The following is a 19,011-nucleotide window of genomic DNA, read 5'->3' as shown; positions in this document are numbered from 1 at the left end:
AATGCCCACAGTTGCTGCGTTTTTGGAAGAGCCTTTAGACAGTTTTAGTGAGCTTTATTGCATGTGAAGTAAGGCAACATTGATAGAGGGAATATTTGTCAGATGTACTGTATCCTTTAGCACACATAGATTTTTAACTCCAAAAACAGTAGTGCTACATTGGGGGGAAAAAAGAAAGGGAAAAAAAATCCCTTAAATCTATGGTTTTAATTATGCTTTCATCTTCAGTAAGTGCTTAATCTTTGTCAGGGTTGTGGGGAATCCGGAGCCTATCGCAGGAACTCTGGGCATTAGGTGGGAATACACCTTGAATGGAAAGCCAGCCCAACACAAAGGCACCATGTACACACACACATTCACACACTTGTTCACACCTAAAAATGGGAATTTAAAGAAGACATTTCTCCTGCTGGTGTGTTTTTGGGAGGTGGGATAAAAACGCAGAACCAGATTTATCAACAGCTTTATTATGATGTAGATATATTGCCTTCTCACGCGCCCCAATTATACTGACACCATCTGAAAACATTCAGATATCAGTAAAACTGTTCAGAATTGAATTCCCATCTTAAAAAAAATGGTTTCTGGGGCAAATGGACTGTTGTGATCATTTTCATTCGAATAATCATTTAATATGTGACATATTGTACATTTGTTAGGCCCAATCTGCACAGTAAACAAGGTTCTGTGTCTAACATGCTTATGTTAAAATTTACGTCTTTGTTTTTCTTCTTCGGACATGAGCTGATGTACACGTGTGTATGCACTAACCTTTCCAGTCCATGCTGAAACTCCAGATATGGTCAAGCCTTTTTGCAGAGGGAGTCAGTGTAGAAGGCTAGTTCCCTGTCAGTTCTGACACCGTGGATGTCACTTCCTGGATTTGATGAATCAGAGAGATCTGGTTAACAGCTCTCAGGAAAACTGCTTTGTTAATCTGAATGGAGATCCAATCATGAGGCCACACATACAGGATGATTGATGGCGTCCTCGCTCCAGCATTACTTAAATCATTGTTTCCAGTGTGACTGCTGCCAGTAGTGAGCAGGGAGCAATAGCTCTGGTGATTGATGTGTGAGCTGAATGTAATAATATGCTTGCATAATGTTTCGCTGATGGTAGTTTTTATTATGATTATAATGTGGTTGCTCTTATTTTGATGGCTGCTGTATTAATCAAGCTACATTTTGTTCTCATACTTGTCATGTCCTTTGCCTTTGTAGCGCTTAGATAGTATTGCTCAGGGTTGGTAAGGGCGCTATGGGTGAATCACCAGTGAAAATAATGGGTATGGTGAATATGTGAATGTGTTCTCTTATTTGTTTTGTTGGGTAATGATTGTGTTCAGAGACTGGAAGGTTGTGAGTTCAGGATTGCTAGAGATCCACAGTTGAGCAAGACCCTTAAAAGAGCAGTTTGTCATTTTTGGAGCCGAATTTTTAGAGATTCAGTGAGTGAGCCAGAGATTCAGTGAGTGAGCCAGAGATTCAGTGAGTGAGCCAGAGATTCAGTGAGTGAGCAAGTGAGTCAATGAGTGAGCCATAGATTCAGTGAGTGAGTGAGTGAGTCAATGAGTGAGCCATATATTCAGTGAGTGAGTGAGTCAATCAGTGAGCCAGAGATTCAGTGAGTGAGCAAGTGAGTCAATGAGTGAGCCAGAGATTCAGTGATTGAGTGAGTGAGTAAATGAGTGAGCCAGAGATTCAGTGATTGAGTGAGTGAGTAAATGAGTGAGCCAGAGATTCAGTGAGTGAGCGAGTGAGTCAATGAGTGAGGCAGAGGTTCAGTGATTGAGCGAGTGAGTCAATGAGTGAGCCAGAGATTCAGTGAGTGAGCGAGTGAGTCAATGAGTGAGGCAGAGGTTCAGTGAGTGAGCGAGTGAGTCAATGAGTGAGGCAGAGGTTCAGTGACTGAATGATTCTGTGGGTAAGTGAGTCTATTAGTGCGTGTGAGTCAGGGAGGGAGGGAGGGAGTGAGTGAGTGAATCAATTATGAGCTTTCTTTTAAAGAAATGAGGCTACTTTGTTCAGCTATGTTCCAGTTGGGGTGGAGCTAATTTAAGGGTGAGAAAAATTGAAGTGGAAGCTAGAAACTAGTCAGCAGTATTGTAAATCCAAATTTTTTTCCAGAGGTTTCAAATGATATGTATAGAAACACATTTAAATATTACAGCCCTCAGCTGTCCAGTGGTGTGCTTGGACTAGACTCTGCCTCGTTTATGAGGCGATTTGAACAAATATGGAATAAATCTACCAGATAATAAACTATTAACAAGCATTTGGATATAGCTTAGCTCATACTGTGCATCACGGTTATGAGAAAAAATGTATGAATACTGAACTTGTGATCAGCAGAACATTGTATGTCCTTTTATTCTAAGACAATTTTATATGCTGCGCTTCATGATGATTTACAGGCTCATGTGATTTGCAAAGTCAGTCTGTTCAGTTTTATATAATTATCCTATCCAGGTTTGGTTGTTTTGCCTAGTTAGTGTGTACTATGTGGTTAACAGGAATAGTACTGTTTATTAGTCTGATGTGCTGCATGCCATTCTACTGAAATTGTAATTCTGTATTTTGCACTTGTTCTTGCACTGCACATCTAAGAGCTTAATTATTATTTTTGCTTGAGCACAAGCAAGTGATAAACAGCAATGTTTATTATGTATTATTGTTAACGTAATTGTTTTTGATGTTAATATGCAGAGGAGGCTGGCTGTGAATTCACAGACTACTTATGAGGGCATGAAGGTAAAATTCAAGCTGTTTGCTGCCGTAATATGTACATCCACAATATGTACTACAGATGGTTGGAAATTATGAGACAATAAACCTTTGCCTGTCGTGACTCGATGTCTGGGACCGTGGAGTTTAATAGAGTTGTGTTTGTAGGCTTTATGCTTTATTCAGTGTAGGCCTCCTTCCCCAGGGCTGAAGTGTTGATAGGCAGTGTGTGTAAGTGAAACCTTCCTACCTGTGGAGGGGATTTAGGGGGCTCAGTGGGTCAAAGCGCCTGGGTGGTGAGCCTTGTTAGTGTCTAGTCTAGCTAGTATCTGGTTTCTCTAACAGGTTTGAGGGTTTGTGTGGAGTTCTGTGGCTGGGGGAAATGACCAGAGGAATGTCTTGAGCAACGGAACTGTTTCCTGTAGTCACAGCTCTGGTGGTTCCCTGCTCCTTTGTATACTGAGGAGTTACAATGGTGGCTCTGAGAGAGGAAGAGACTGAACATAGCAATTAGATGAAGACGTGTGAGACTGGGTTGGGTCCAAAAAAAAAAAAAAAAAAAAAAAAGTTTAACCTTTGCCACAACACAGGGTTCTTAGCTTGGCTGGCAAGGGAATATTGTGGCTGAGTCTTCCAATTTGAGAAATGATTCCATATTCTGATCTTCAGTATGTCCTCTTTCCCAATTCCCGTTGATCATATGCTGAATTGCTGTGAGAATTCTCAGGATCAAAGATTTCCTCTCTTGCTCACTCTCTCACTTTGCTTTTGTGTTCCTTCTAAACTGACAAGCCATTTTTTGTGCTCTCCCCTTCTTTTCGCTCTGATTACTCGACATTGTCTTTCACCCGAAGCTTTAATCTGTCTTTCTTTAAATGAGTGGGAAAATTTGCTTCTTCTTCTTTCATCCTCTGCTCTCCCCACCTGTAACCCTCTCTTTCTTCTTTTTTTTTCTCCTGCTTCAATAAGTCTCTAAGTTGCCGCTTTTTTTTTTTTTTTTTTTTTGGAGCACATTCAATATGTGTATGTGTGCTGGTGTGGGAGAGAGAAAGCAGTAATTGTGTGTGTCTGTGTGGTTGTGAGGTAGTTGTGAAGTGCATCTAGCAGACCGACCCTCTCCTGCTGCTGTGCCGTTTTCCTGTGGGCTCCCTGCTGCCTGATGGGCCGCTAAAGAGCCTCCCTCATGAGAACAAATACAGCCAGCTTTGTTTGTCCGAAACAGAGAGAAGGAGTGCAGGAGAGACACAAAGGCAGCAGGAGAATAATTCCAGTCTCCCGTTTTGGCAGGAAATTGAAGAGAACGCTCTTTTTTGTGTAGCAATGCTCTTTGGCTGCTTTGTTCCCCTTTGTGTGCCACCATTGACCATTTTTTTCCCCTGCTGAAGGACAGTGGAGCTCACAGGGCTCTTTCTATCATTCCCTCTAATAAATCATAGATGAATTTACACAGAAAGGTGAAAACATGGGGAACAACCCCTGATTAGGTTCTCTTTATTATTTGGTGGCCTCTCAGCTGTACTTTCTTTCTCCGAAACTCCCATCAGGTGAATCTTTAGCCTTGATATCACTATGATATTTGAAAAGCTGGGTGAACCGGCAATTTACATTTGCCCCAGCCTCATCTTTTATTAAAGCATATCAGAGTGCTTTTATTAAAAACAAGACTCCTGTGGACTTCTTTTAATTGATGTAGAACCCCTCTACCAAGTTTATTTTTGGGTCTGGGTTTGTTTTCCAGCAAGGCATGACATGCCCCTAAAATGGAACCATTTAATTGGGAGGAAAAACAGAACCATCAGAAACATGTATGCATGCTGAGTAAAGCCCTGCCAGCATCAGTGCTAATTAGGAAATGATGGCATGGCAGACGAATTGTAGCTAACGAGTGTGTTACCATTTCTGAGCAGATCAGCGGCACGTATAATGGGCACATAAATTTTCATTTATAGGTCATAATCTTCCAATTTATTTAGTCAGCCGCCCCAATTAAAAGGGGTCCTATGCCTCCCTTGGGATACACCACAAACCTGGGCCAGCAATCCCGTACCCCCATTAGTAGTTCCTCCAAGCAGTGGACCACATAAAGTAAAGGTTTGCTTATATCATAAATGTCAGGAGGCATAGGGCAGCTGCTGGACAGTAATCCATCATTAAGTGGACCTGGCTTTGGCTCGAGCTTTGGAGATGCAAAATGAAGAGAAATAGTGTGTATGATTTCTAATCTGACAGTTATCTTACCTAAATCTGTCTACCCACACTTCATAGATTTAGTCCACTGTTATCATAATTGTGGCAATAACAGAGAATGAATGCCAAAGCATTTCCTTAAAACATTAGCTGCTGGCGTGTAATACAAGACTCGAGAACTTGATCCAAACTTTTTTTGCAGCCAAGAGCCTTGTGGTTTTAGGATTGGTTTTCACGATTACTGCTTTGGTATTCAGATGATCCAGGATACCCAGTGAGCCTACCCAGTTTTACAACTTCTATTGTACTTATAAAATAAAAAAGAATTAATAAAATCATCAACTTTGCCTGTTGTGCAAGCTTCAAAGAAAAAAAAAAAAAAAACACTCTTACTTACTGGAAGAGAGGGAGCGAGCAAGAGAGGAAGTCATAAGGCTTAATGAACCAGTCTCCATTCTAGTCCAGCCACGCTCAAAAACAAGCCTTAAGTGTGCCAGAAAATGTTTCTCAGGGTGAGACTCTTATTCAGTCCACCATTATGAGTGCTTCCCTGCCTTGTGTTAAAGCTCGACTCCAACCGAGAATACAGGCTGACACTGGCCCTCAGAAATCTCGTTAGTTCTGTTTTTACTGAGTTACACATGTGCAAGATGGTCCTGAAAAGGCTTTCCGGATCTCCTACCCAGTTTGGATTGAGATCTGATTTGTGAGAGAATTTTTATCAAAGTCATCTAAAAACATGACAATACGCTTCAGTTTTTGGTTATGCTATGGCTTCATGTGTTTCCATTCTAGTAAGTGTGGTTTATATGTTTTCTAAAGGAAAATGACATGTGTATACTAATGACACATAAATTGACATATCAGGAAACAAGCTTCTTAGGGCTATATGACATGACATATTTGTGCTGAGTGGGCGGAGTTTAAGGCCTTTAACGATATTTAAGTTAATAAGATAATGTTAACATAAGTGAACTATTTGTTGCATTTTGACAATTTTATTACAGCAGCTTAGGAGAAGACATGTAATTCATGCAGTTTGTCCAAACATGAAGTTTGTTGTTTTGACCTGTAGCGACATTCCTTAATGAGAAGAATACATGCCACGTTTAGACTACTTCACTTCTATAACTGTACTGTGCTGTTTCTTGTATTATTATATTACTTGTGTACTACTTTTGGAGTTTAATCTGAGAAACTCCACAGTACTCTGCACGAGAGTGTTTTTCCTAGACTTACATATCATCTCATGAAATACATCACAGTAAAAACTGTAAAGTGAATCAGGTGTGGAAGACCAGGGACGTAGAGAAGCGGCATATATCTTGGTCCGTAGGTCTTACTATCACTGAGATGGACAGGTTTACTTGCGGCCAAACGATTGTAAGATATAACAATGAGGGGGGGGGGAATACTCAAACTCTTCAGAATGAAAACCCACTGGAGCATGGCAGGCTCTCAGCTTCACAGCAGGTGCACATGCACCCATAGAAAATGATGAGCTGTTTTTTTTTTTTTTTTATTCTGTGTAATGCTGTTTTTTTTTTTTTTTCTATGGGTCTGGTATGAAAGTTCCTCTTAGGTTCAGTTTCTCTCCAGAGGCATCGATTTGAAGGCTTCTCAGAACTTCTTTCTTCTGAAACCGCCCAATCCATTTCTTTTCAACTGAAAAAGCAAATAAAATGAAGTTTGAGTTAAAAGGGCTGCCTCTAATAGTCTTGATGAAGGCTGAAGTCATGTGTGGACGTGCCGGAGATGTACTCTATGGACCAGATGCTTGCTTAATTCACTCCAACCACACTCCATATCATCATTTATTCAAACATCTACACCTGACTTCACACAGTTGTGTAAGCCTTTTTAGAGCCATTAACTTATAATGGTGGGATATATTCAGTGAATGGCTGAGAGTGCAATTCCACTAACTCGTATGTGTATGAAGTTCATGTGAGTGTGCTAAAATTCAAGGTTCAAGGTTCTTATTTGTCACATATGTATAAATACATGTGATGTAGTGAAAAGTTTTCGTTACTTCCACATCCCACAGTGCAACAATGAACAGAACAACAATGAACTAGATATACACATACATAATAAAAGCAGAATATAATAAAATCCAGTAGACTATATGATTTAAAAAAATTAGCGGCCTGTAGAGCAATGTAATAGAATGTATAGAATAGGAATATACATAAATAGAATACGTTAAAAAGCAAATATACAGATCTGTACAGTGTATAGAGTTACTACGTAGTGTGCAAAAAATTTATTTTAGTGCAAACTGTGTATAGAGTTAAAAAAAAAAATTTGCCTGGCAGAAAAGACAATTCACTAAATAGGAAAGGATTTTGGACGGTAAAGACATGCCTCCACCTCTAGTAGTGGTTGCTTTCGCTTTACGTCGTCTTTATCTAGGTGAAATCTGACCCATGAGCTGATTAGAAATCAAAAAAGTGGTCCTATGGTCTCTCAGTATAAAATGGAGGAATGGTCATTCTGGACCTTTGCCTTGATATTTTCTTATTGTTGCTTAGCCCACATATGAAAGAACAAAATTAGCTGTCTCATCCACAGACTGCTCAGTTTTTTGTGGTCTCTCTGCATGCTATGATTTCCTTGTTAGCAATGTTGGCATCTCTGCAGATAATGGAAGCACAATATGGAAAAATGTGGAAATTTTTTTTTTTTTTTTTTTAAGTTTACGAAACCCTGCCTTTCTCCTTCACACACAAACACCCTCCATGGATTTGTTCCATTGTAATTTTCAGCCTTGCCATGAAAAATTGCTGTAAACCGTCATGCTGAGTGCCAAGACTTTTCCTCAAAACGTCAGCCACCAGAGTGATGCGTGAGATATGTAAGAACTCAGCCCAAGCTGGCTGCACTTAAGCAGCTGTTGTTGCTGCCCAGAGCCTCGGGTCATGGCAGAATACCATGTGGGGATGTGTGTTCGTTTTGAAATGGCTGTTCTGTTGCTGTCAAGCGTCAGGATGGAGCTGCTCTTTCCCAGAAAACAGCTTCCTCAGGCACACAGGTTTTTCTTTCATTTAACCCCACTGTCCCACAGGACCATACCGTAAATAGTCTTGAGTGTGTGGAGAGTGCAAACACTGGCCTTATTTAAGAAAGCCAGGACACCAGACGCATCCGTCTCCCTCAGGGGCCTAAAGGCTAGTCAAACACTGATGGTTTGCATCGGATGAATGCTATGAAATCCCGAGGATGTTTTGTTTCAAGGGACTTTTACTGATGAGACAATCCAGATGGCTTACAGATACTGAATCCCAGGAATGTGGGCGTTATGACAAATGCTCTATCTGCTCACTGATGTCTCTCATAGCTGTGTGTGTGTTTGTGTGTGTATGTGTGTGTGCATGGCCCTGGAAGGGGGAATGTAAATGAACATCTAAATATTGAGTTAAAAAAATTGAGATGTACACCATTTATTGCTGTTAAACACTTAGGTTTGCATGTGCGCACATGCGTACACACACACGCGCACACACACATGCTATATCCATCATGACTCAGCCCAGGTATGAATAATGCATTGTAACTAATGAGCTCCCCAAATGGATCATTTGGCAGTCGATTACTTTCCACATAAATCAATTAATTAGTTGATCAATAGCTCTTCTCCTCAGTGCATTATACACTTAAAGCAGTCGACTGCACTTCATCCTGTTCCTGATGTAAATAATTTAACCTCCTGAAGAGAGTTAGTCTCCCCCCGACTTTAAAATGCCATGCCACATGTCACATCTCAGTATGATGTATGAGGTCTGCTCTCTCTGACTGACCTCCACAGATTGCTCTTCCTGCTCTTATTATGAAAGGGTTGAGTGTCAGCGTCCCAGTCATTGTCATGTATGACTGCGTCTGTCTGCTTATTGCTCTGAGTGTTGACTGGTCATGAGGAGGCATGCAGGAACTATTCTGTGCCAATAACTACTGTACGGACCAGATGGACTTTTTGACTCGCATTCTGTACAAATAACCTGGTGTGTTACATACCATGCATGTATATTTGAGGGGGGGTGGAATCACAACAGAAAGTGGGAAGTTAATGAAACAAAAATGGAAATCGTGCCTAATTGCATATTACTTTCAGTGCACTAAACTTGGGCAAAAAGCAAAAATGGGCAAAAATTGCCTTCCGAAAGTAGGTGATATGAAATATGTTACTTGGAGCTTAGTGCTGGGGGAAGTTGATTATTTATTTTCCTTTTTTGCTTTTTTCATTCAATATCATAGATATTTATTGTACATGAAAATGCTTAATAATGCAAGACCGTTTTAGTATCTTGATGAAAGCACTATTTAGACAAACTTATCTGCCTTAATACTCCTTGTCCTTTGCTTTGTCATGCAGATCTAACAACCCAGCTCATAGAGCGTAGCCGATATCACTAATATAATAACTAATATAATAATTACTAATATAATAATTTCAAATCTATCAGTTCAGCAGTTCAATTCAAGGACTTTTTTTCTGACTTCGCAGATTCTAAATATTATTTCAGCTGTGGTGCCCAGCGCTCTCGCCGCTGTGGCCCGGGTCCGATTTCCGGCCGGGGAACCAACCCCAGCCACTGGGGTTGCACACGACAGGACAGTTCCAGTGACGGTCCCAAGCCCGGATAAAATCGGGGAGGGTTGCGTCAGGAAGGGCATCTGGAGTAAAAACTGTGCGAAATATGCGGATTAATGATCTGCTGTGGGTGACCCCTAACGGGAGCAGATGAAATAAGAACAACTGCATTTCAGCTGTGGTGCCGTACAGTTAAATTAACAGTTTAATTTTGACACAAGAGTCTTTATCATTAAAATATTTATCTCTTCATTATTAAACTTGGATTTCCTTCATTGTTAGTCCAGAACTTTTTATCTTTACGGTTGTCCATTTCCATTATTTAGTGCAACGTTTAACCTGCAATGTGCACCTCATGCAGAACACACGTGCAGTTTGCACGGTGAGCTACAGACTTTCGAAGTAAACTGAACTTTAGTGTCAGACGCTTTGCATTGATCTGTGTCTGCAGTCTGCGCGCTCGACGTTACAAAGTATTTTAATAGGCTGTATCCCGCCAAACACCTCCTGCGCTGAAGGGGGCGACGCTGGGAACTCCATGTCAGATCATCAAGCCAAAACCGCTGGCGCCAGCCTCATGGGGTGAGAATTTGGATGGTGGATCAGAGCACACCGAATCTCAGCCCGTTGTCCCCCTGGGTCCCCTAAACCCAAACACAAGCAGGCACTAATCACGCAAAGCTACCCACCATACTAATGATCTATGCTAACTGCATAACTGCACAAAACTTTTAATAAGAGATCTCCAAGATGTATATCTATGTCCATACTGCTCTCTGTTCATTACAGTGTGCATCTCATTGAATTAGGAAACAACTGTATGTTTTGTTAGTCTGTAGCAGTTAAGATTTCCCTAAACCTACTATTGTAAATCTCTTCCTGCCTTACGTGACTTGTTTTATCCGCTCTAATTGCCAGCACACATCTGGAATCAGGCCTGAATGGCTGCTTAGGTGTTAATAGGTTTGAAAGTCTGCTAATGGGGACAAACAGGAAAGGAGGTGGGTTAACCTGCTGCATGTTAGCCATAAATAGGCAGGTGCTGTCAGGACTCATTTGGGGCTTTTCTGTCATACATTGTCCACTGGGGTTGCTTTGAAGGCTGCACATCCTGTTCATAATGTACAGAGTCTTACCGTTGCATCCAGATATCACAAGCTAATGCCAGGCCTGTTTCCTTTATTCGGAGAATGTCAGTGTTGTTTGTTCTGAGGCCTGCTCGTGTAAGATCTGACAGTTGGACCCAGTCATACAGAAATGAAACATCCTTATAGAGAAGTCTGAAATTACCTCTGTGTTGGATGCCATTTGTCTGAGTGCTGATATGATCTGAAAGCGCTATTGTAAATGGTCTTGCTATTTCATTCATTTGTTAAGGGTGAGTGGTGTCACCTGATAAAGATAAACTGCAATATGTCTTAGAAATCTGACAATATATTTATAAAAAGCTTGTATTATGGCCCTCGGCAACAAAACGATATCAAGGAGCACTCTCTGCTCTTTGTCAGATTAAGAAATGACCATAACAATCTACTTCCAAGATAAATAAAATGCCCTCATTTCAGTGTAGTGTTTTTATTCCAGTTACTCATTATAGCAGTGTTATCTTTTTAAGAAAATAAAAAAACATCTCCAGCAGGATCTGTGTTCTTATACAGATTTTGCAGTGGAGCAGTTCGACTGATGAAATGAGTGTTTTGGTGGTGAGTCCGTGGTCGGAGTTCCATCTGTGCAGACTATATTACATTTATAATGATGTATTTAAAGTAAAGTTAAAAAACATTTTAAACATACATAGGTAAAGTGTCCTTCACAGCAAACTCATATACTTCATGTAAGTAACTTTAATAAAAACCTTCATGCAACTCTTAGAAAACAGCATTTTTGCCTGCATAGGCCATTAAAATGACTCTTTACCTTGGTGTGTGTGTGTGTGTATGTATATATATATATATATATATATATATATATATATATATATATATATATATATATATATATATAATGTATGTATATATGTATGCACACACACACATATAGATATACCGATCAGCCATAACATTACAACCACTGAAAGGTAAAGTGAATTATCTCTTACAATGGCACTTGTCAAGGGGTGGGATATATTAAGCAGCAAGTGAAGAGTCAGTTCTTGAAGTTGATGTGTTGGAAGCAGGAAAATTAGGCAAGTGTAAGGATCTGAGTGACTTTGACAAGGGTCAAATTGTGATGGCTAGACGAATGGGTCAGAGCATCTCCAAAACAGCATGTCTTGTGGGGTGTTCCCAGTATGCAGTGGTTAGTACCTACCAAAAGTGGCCCAAGGAAGGACGACCGGTGAACTAACGACAGGGTCATGGGCGCCCAAGGCTCATTAATGCGCGTGGGGAGTGAAGTCAAGCCCATCTGGTCTGATCCCCAGAAGAGCTACTGTAACACAAATTGCTGAAAAAGTTGATGCTGGCTTTGACAGAAAGGTGTTAGAACACACAGTGCATTGCAGCTCGCTGCATATGGGACTGCACAGCTACGGACCGGCAAGAGTGGCCATGCTGACCCCTGTCCACTGCTTAAAGTGCCTACATTAAGCACGTGAGCATCAGAACTGGACCATGAAGCAGTAGAAGAAGGTGGCCTGGTCTGATGAATCATGTTTTTTATACATCATGTGGACGGCCGGGTGCATGTGCGTTGCTTACCTGGGGAAGAGATGGCACCAGGATGCACTATGGGAAGAAGGCAAGCCGGCAGAGGCAGTGTGATGCTCTGGGCAATGTTCTGGTGGGAAACCATGGGTCCTGGCATTCATGTGGATGTTACTTTGACGCATACCAACTACCTAAACATTGTTGCAGACCAAGTACACCCCTTCATGGCAACGGTATTCCCTAATGGCAGTGGCCTCTTTCAGTAGGATAATGTGCCCTGCCACACTGCAAAAATTGTTAAGGAATGGTTTGAGGAACATGAGAAAGGGTTCAAGGTGCTGACTTGGCCTCCAAATTCCCCAGATCTCAATCAGATCGAGCATCTGTGGGATGTACTGGACAAACAACTCTGATCCATGGAGGCCGCACCTCACAACTTAGAGGACTTAAAGGATCTGCTGCTAACATCTTGGTGCCAGATACCACAGCACACCTTCAGAGGTCTTGTGGAGTTCAAGCCTCAATGGGTCAGAACTGTTTTGGCGGCAGAAGGGGGACCAACACAATATTAGTCAGGTGGTTTTATTGTTATGGCTGATCTCTCTCTGTGTGTGTGTGTGTGTGTGTGTGTGTGTGTGTGTGTGTGTGTGTATGTCTGTATGTGTATGTATATAATATATGTATGTGTGTGTTTTTTTTTTTTTTGCATTAATGTGTGAGACTAATTAATATCTCATTTTTAAAACATAATTTTTCATGTTATCTATTTTATTATGAAAAATGTACATTTAATTGTGTCCTACAACATTCAGTCAACTCTGTAACCTGAACACGTTACATATTTGAAGAACTTCACAAGTCACATGTTCAATACGAAGTTAATGAGTTAATAAACAAAGGAAATTCTTTTTTTCTTAATTTTCAATGATATTGTGATAGCGACATTTTGATCATGTAACTTTACACACATTATAGACTGAAAGTAAATTATTAATTAAAAAATAAATTAGTCAGTTATTACAAAGCCATTAGCACTGTCCTCATACCATTAGTATGGAAGCAAGTTAGCTATATTTGGTGTATTTACTAATTCATTGCTAAAAAAAAAAAAATCCAACACTGTTACTTATGTTAGAGTGAAATGCAGCCTTCCAGCAAAGAAATCAAGATTGTTGCCTGAGACATAACAAATTCTTGATTGGTTAAAGGCATGTTTTCCTAGATTTGTTGTTGAAAAATGATAAAAACCAAGTTTAATTTTTTCAAAATCTTTACCCTTAGACCATGTTTGGCCATGTGACTGTTGTAAAAAAAAAAAAAAATGATAGCTTCTACTGTCTGTGAGTTTTTTTCAAAGAACACATTCCTGGTGCTTCACCTCAGCTCCCTCAAATCACTACTCTCTCAGGTCTCTCTCATGTAAACTCCTTATATGCTCTGTAATATGAACCACAAGTTATGTTTCTGAAGACAAAGGCCCACTTGCCACCTCTAGGCCCAATTTATACTTCTACAAAAATGCATGTTAAGTATATCTGCATTGGGTTGCAGAGAACCAGTATTTTGGGGTGGCGCTGGGGTTGGGACAAAGAACCAAATAATGCTTGACCTAAATCATAACTAGAGTAAAAACAGATGATTGTTTAAAAAAAAAAAAAAAAATCAGGTGGTTAAAAAAGTAGAAAATATGAGTATGTACCAACCATCTTCACCACATTATAAAAACATGACATTTTTGGAGGGATATAGCAAAAACCCTGACTGAACATATGGAACTGTGCATGCCAAAATGGAAGGGAATGCTAGATCGCGTTATGTCGCCATAAATGATTCTCAAGTACAGTGTAAACAATTCAGTTCATCACATGCAGAAATTGGATTTTCTCTGCTACAGACAAATGATTTTCTTTTAATAAATTAAATAAGATTTGATTTGATTTGATTTGAATTTTTTATGTGTGCTTTGGTTTTATTCATGCAACACTAGGGCACACATTCAGATTTCATGTAAGTATTTACACTAACGTCTGCACACAGAGTTCACACATATTTACAGATTGACAAATGCAGACGTAACTCAGACCTCAGAAGTGTTTTGCATATAAATTTCAATCCTATTGAAATCCTCTGATGTTTCTTAAATACACAGCTTATATTCCATATGAAGGAGGCTTCTGTGTGCGCTACTGTGCTACGCCTCGCTTTCAGGGCTTTGAGAGGCAGCCCTGCATCCACCTGCTGTTCAGCTGACATTTTGGCTGTTGGTTGAAACAGGGCACACGGTTATGTGTGTAGAAGGGTTTGCAGCTGCTCGAGGCAGCAGTGTACACGTCTCACACTCATGCTGTGGACCCTGCTGTTCCTGGCACGGGCCTCTCCGCCTGCCAGTCTTCGCTGTATAAACAACTCGACCCTTCTGTCTCCAGTGGTTCTGTCCTCCTGAGTGTATGGCCTACCTCTGACTATGTACAAGGGCATATACAGGTTTTTGAACATGGCGAAATGTGGTGAAGCAGGGACAAGTTGCGCACTAAGGGGTGGCATTGTGTATTTTATTATGAGACAAGGTTTCATTTGAATAATATTGGATAAGATCCTTGGTGCAAAAAACAGCTACCTGATAATGTATCGGCTTCATAGTCATTCTGTGGATTTATACTGAAGGAATTTGGTCAAAATATCTATCACGCTGATAGTGTCCAAAATTGACAATGAAACAGTAATACCTCATTATCCTCATGTGTGTGTGTGTGTATGTATATATATATATATATATATATATATATATATATATATATATATATATATATATACACACACACACACAGTCAAGCTTTTGCAAATTTAAGCAATCATTGGTGCATTAAACAATTCTCTGTTTGAGAAAAATGGTAGAGATTGCTGCAGCTTGAGGTGGGTGGGATTTCTATGTTAATTCAAGTAGCTAGCCACTGATCTCGCTTCATTTATTTGTTACTCATACAGTCTAAAGAAGCTTTAGCCTTCAGCTCTGATTATATATTACCTTAGCAAAGTTCTCCGGATCAGTACTGAAGTGTTTTGAAGCGCTATATATGGAAGGAACAAACAGATGTGAATCCTACAAGATCTTTCCAAAGAAAAATAAAAGCTCTCATATATTACTGAGAATGTCGCTTCAAGGATCTTGCCTGTAAGATATCACCAATAAATCACTCATAGTCTTAATAAAATGGGTCTCAATGACCATGTTAATTCTTCAGAGTTGAAATGTTGTTGAAAAGTTTGTTGTGTCCAGTTGTGTATTTTTATGTTCTTATATGGAGGTGCCAAAAATGGTGTCAATGCTCCTGGAACATGAGATACTGTGCCTACAGCCAAGGAGGTGCTTAAGCACACAGCACGTTTTCCCACCAAGATGCATCAAATTAAAAAGTTTGGCAGATGTTTCACACATACAGGCACACTTTGGCTACCCTCACACACTTGTAAGGTAGAGTGGCTGAACCCTGGCCTCCAGTGTGCTTCTTCCCCCTGAGCTCGACAGTGGCTAAGTTTGTCATCACGAGTGCCAATTAGCACTGATTAGGAGGCATTGTGGAGGCAGTCAACAGCTGCACCATGCCAGCCCTACCTCTCCCCCCCCCCCCACCCACAGGTCTAGTAGCTTTTCTTGATTCCCTGCTCAAGGGCAAGCCAGCAGTACAGTGAAGACATCCTGAGGTTTACAGCTATACCTCAGAGATCTTGCTTTTTACAATGTGTGGATGAAACCTTATATTTACTTAAGTTGCAGTGTGTATATTGGGCAGTAAATGAGTTTAGCTGCCCAGACCTGGACTGCACAATATACCTTTGTTTTTTTTTTTTTTTGTTTTTTTTTAAATCACAGTATTGGCCTTTGCAATACTGATCTCTCATTTGCCTTCTTTGACTTGTTGTTGTCATCATCTTTATCTTCATTTTCTTTGTCGTTATTATCATTTTCATCCTATTCCCCCTCATCATTGTCGTGGTTATCTATGGTTACTACTTTCTCATTGTTGTCTTTCTCATGATCTTTTTTGTTATCTCTTCTTCTTCTTCTTCTTCTTCTTCTTCCTCTTCTTCTTGGAAAGTGATCTTATCCAGTTATTTAATTTACCCCATCTGATTTCTTCTCAGACTCTGAATTGCTTAACAGTACATTAGCTCTGACATTTGTTAAAAAGAAAAATATTTTTTTTTTTGCCATTTAGAATGTTTTGATTCCCAGGGAGGAAAGGCCAAGGTCATGTCTGCTTGTTATTTTACCATTTAATCAGATGAGAGGGCCCAGTAGGTGGCATGTATACAGAATAACCCCTTGCTCCTCCTCTGCCAACTTAAACATTAATAATCCACATCCTCATGAAATTAATCTTGTATTCATAGCTGGCATAGCATGTTTGCCTGAAAAAAAAAAAAAAAAAAAAAAAAAAGCATAAATATTGCTTCATGCTATGGGACGGAGCCCGGAGCCAATGTGGGAACCCTGTAGCCTTTTCTCCTTATGTCACACTGACTTCTCAAAACAAGCTCTGGCCAACTCTGAAGGTCAAGTGTGGGTGTGAGAGCGAGGTTGAAATATAGAAAGAGAGGCAGGTTTGGATCACAAACCTTGCAACCATCACATGGTTGATGAAGAGGCTCTCTTTTAGCATATCTTCATCCCAGGATCCCTTGCCTTCTGTTCCAGCTTCCCATCCTTCTCCTACTCTTCCATGTCCTCTTTCCCTGTCACTCTTCCTGGGGACAGAAGTGTCGACTGTTCCCTTCTCCCTCCCACTTCAGCATCTGAGATGCAGTAAGTAAGCCGATCCAACAGTAAATCAATACAGGCCTAATTCTGAATAATTGAGGTTATTACAGTGCTGTCACACTCACTGTGTGAATCCCCCGTTGTTCTGAGTCGCCCTCCTCTCCACTCTCCCCATGTCACATATTCAGATAATTAAGGAATGAAAAATGCTTGTTTAGCTTTGTTCGCGCCTCTCTCCACTCCTGCATTAATCAGATGTGAGCGCGCATATCCTGCTGGTGCGACAGTGCGGTGTGGACTCTCACCCCAGCCTGCTCTCACTGCTGCATATGATTTCCTCTTGTTTACCTGCAAACTGCCCTGCCCAGTACCCTGCACATGATCCCTGTTTTTTAAAGAGACTGACTGTGTTTCTGGGCTTCACTAGAGGGCACAAGCTGCATGTGGAAGTGCTCTCAGCAGTCCTCAGCTCGACAGGCAGTACTGTTTAAATGGCTGAACTTTACAGGGCTTTTTTTGTATCAAACAATTAACAAGACTTAAACCAAATGGAAGTGTTACAAGCAGCAAGAGCAGTTTTGGCTTATGTGTAGTGTAAAAGCATTTTTATGGTCCAAACCTCATGAATGCACTTAAAACAGAATGACAAGAACAAATAAAGCTTTTTTATATTCTCTGAAAGATGGGTTTGAGCAGAAAGGCTTGTCAGTGTCTAAACAACCTCCTGTCTATTGCAGTGTCTGGCCAGGATCTTCCCTGCCTTTGCATAAATGAGACGAAACATGGTGTTTTTTGTGTCATGGTGTTTGTAGCCCTCAGTTGATGCAGGGTGTAGTCAGATTGGAGCTACTCATTGGAGCAGACAGACAGGACAGTGACAGCTAAACTAGCAGCTCAAACGAAAAAATCAATCAGCTAGTCAGGGAAGTGGAAAGGGGCAGCCTATGTTGTGCAGTTAGAAGTGTGTCACAGCCTTGGAGATGAGAACGGTAGTTACGGTGGAGCAGATGAGCTAGAATCAGTCATGATGGCTTCCACCATTATTGGTGAACGAAAAGATATTGCTATTGAACTTAGCATGAAACAGGTGGATACATGTCTAAAATCTCTAGGTGATGTGGTAATGGAGAAAACTCAGTGACATGAATAATAATAGGTGAATATTTTTCCTCTGGAAGAGAATTGGTGACTCTCATGCCTCCTGTAGTCAAGCCACTTATCCTCAAGTCTCAAGTCAGCATCTCTCAAGTCCTTGTTGACTGATTAAGTCATCTCACCAGCAATATCCAAGTCAAGCCTGAAGTCCCTAAACTGCTACTCAGAAGTCCAAGTCAAGTACTGAATGGGGTCTCAATGGAGGGATGAAAGTTAATTTGTAACGGATTAAACCTTTTGGGTAATGGTGTTTAATGCTGAAGAAGCAATCTTATGCACTGTATTGAAAATCAGAGCGTGTGATATTTAGTAAAATATATAGTTCAAATCTGACCTTATCCAATAATACAATATTATCCAACAAAATCATGTCATGATTCACATGACCTTCAACCCTACTGCTTAAATCAACTAAAAACACTCAGGCTGTTTCACTTATATATGCACTATATGGCCAAAGGTTTGTGGACACCTGACCATCATACCTGTATGTGGGCCTTCCCCAAACTGCCACAAAGTGTTCTATTCACTGGAACCAAGAGACCCAAACCTGTTCCAGCATGACAGAGCCCCTGTGCATAATGCATGGCCTATGAAGACATGGCTTGCCATGGTCTGCACAGAGCCCTGACCTCAACCCCACTGAACACCTTTGTGATGAAATGATGTGCCCCAGGCCTTCTAGCACAACATTAGTGCCTGACCTCACTAATGCTCTTGTGGCTAAATGAGCACAAATCCTCACAGCCACATACCAAAATCTAGTGCAAAGCCTTCCTAGAAGAGTGGAGGTTATTATAAGAGCAAAGGGGGAAATACATCTGGAATGGGATGTTCCAAAAAAAAAACATATGGATGTGATGGTCAGGTATCCACAAACTTTTGGACATATAGTATATCACATTTTTCTTTCAAATTCAAATCAAAATCTCAATGTCAAATCTC

The 19,011-nt window shown here is 40.5% G+C and overlaps 1 protein-coding gene and 1 long non-coding RNA gene across 8 annotated transcripts in view; one reads left to right on the top strand and one right to left on the bottom strand.

The window, feature by feature from the left end:
- pard3aa (par-3 family cell polarity regulator alpha, a) overlaps positions 1–19,011 on the top strand; it is a 379,511-nt gene that overhangs the window by 106,236 nt on the left and 254,264 nt on the right. The gene's annotated exons all lie outside the window — the stretch shown is intronic.
- On the bottom strand, positions 3,703–17,751 carry LOC113545492 (uncharacterized). Its single transcript, XR_008301777.1, has 2 exons — positions 16,770–17,751; positions 3,703–6,578 (listed from the first exon to the last, which is right to left on the bottom strand). It is a non-coding gene; the product is annotated as an uncharacterized LOC113545492 (long non-coding RNA).

Source organism: Pangasianodon hypophthalmus, chromosome 1 (assembly GCF_027358585.1).
Source record: "Pangasianodon hypophthalmus isolate fPanHyp1 chromosome 1, fPanHyp1.pri, whole genome shotgun sequence".
Lineage (NCBI taxonomy): Eukaryota > Metazoa > Chordata > Actinopteri > Siluriformes > Pangasiidae > Pangasianodon > Pangasianodon hypophthalmus.
Note: the sequence above shows the minus strand (reverse complement) of the source record. Positions and strands in the feature narration are given on the sequence as shown.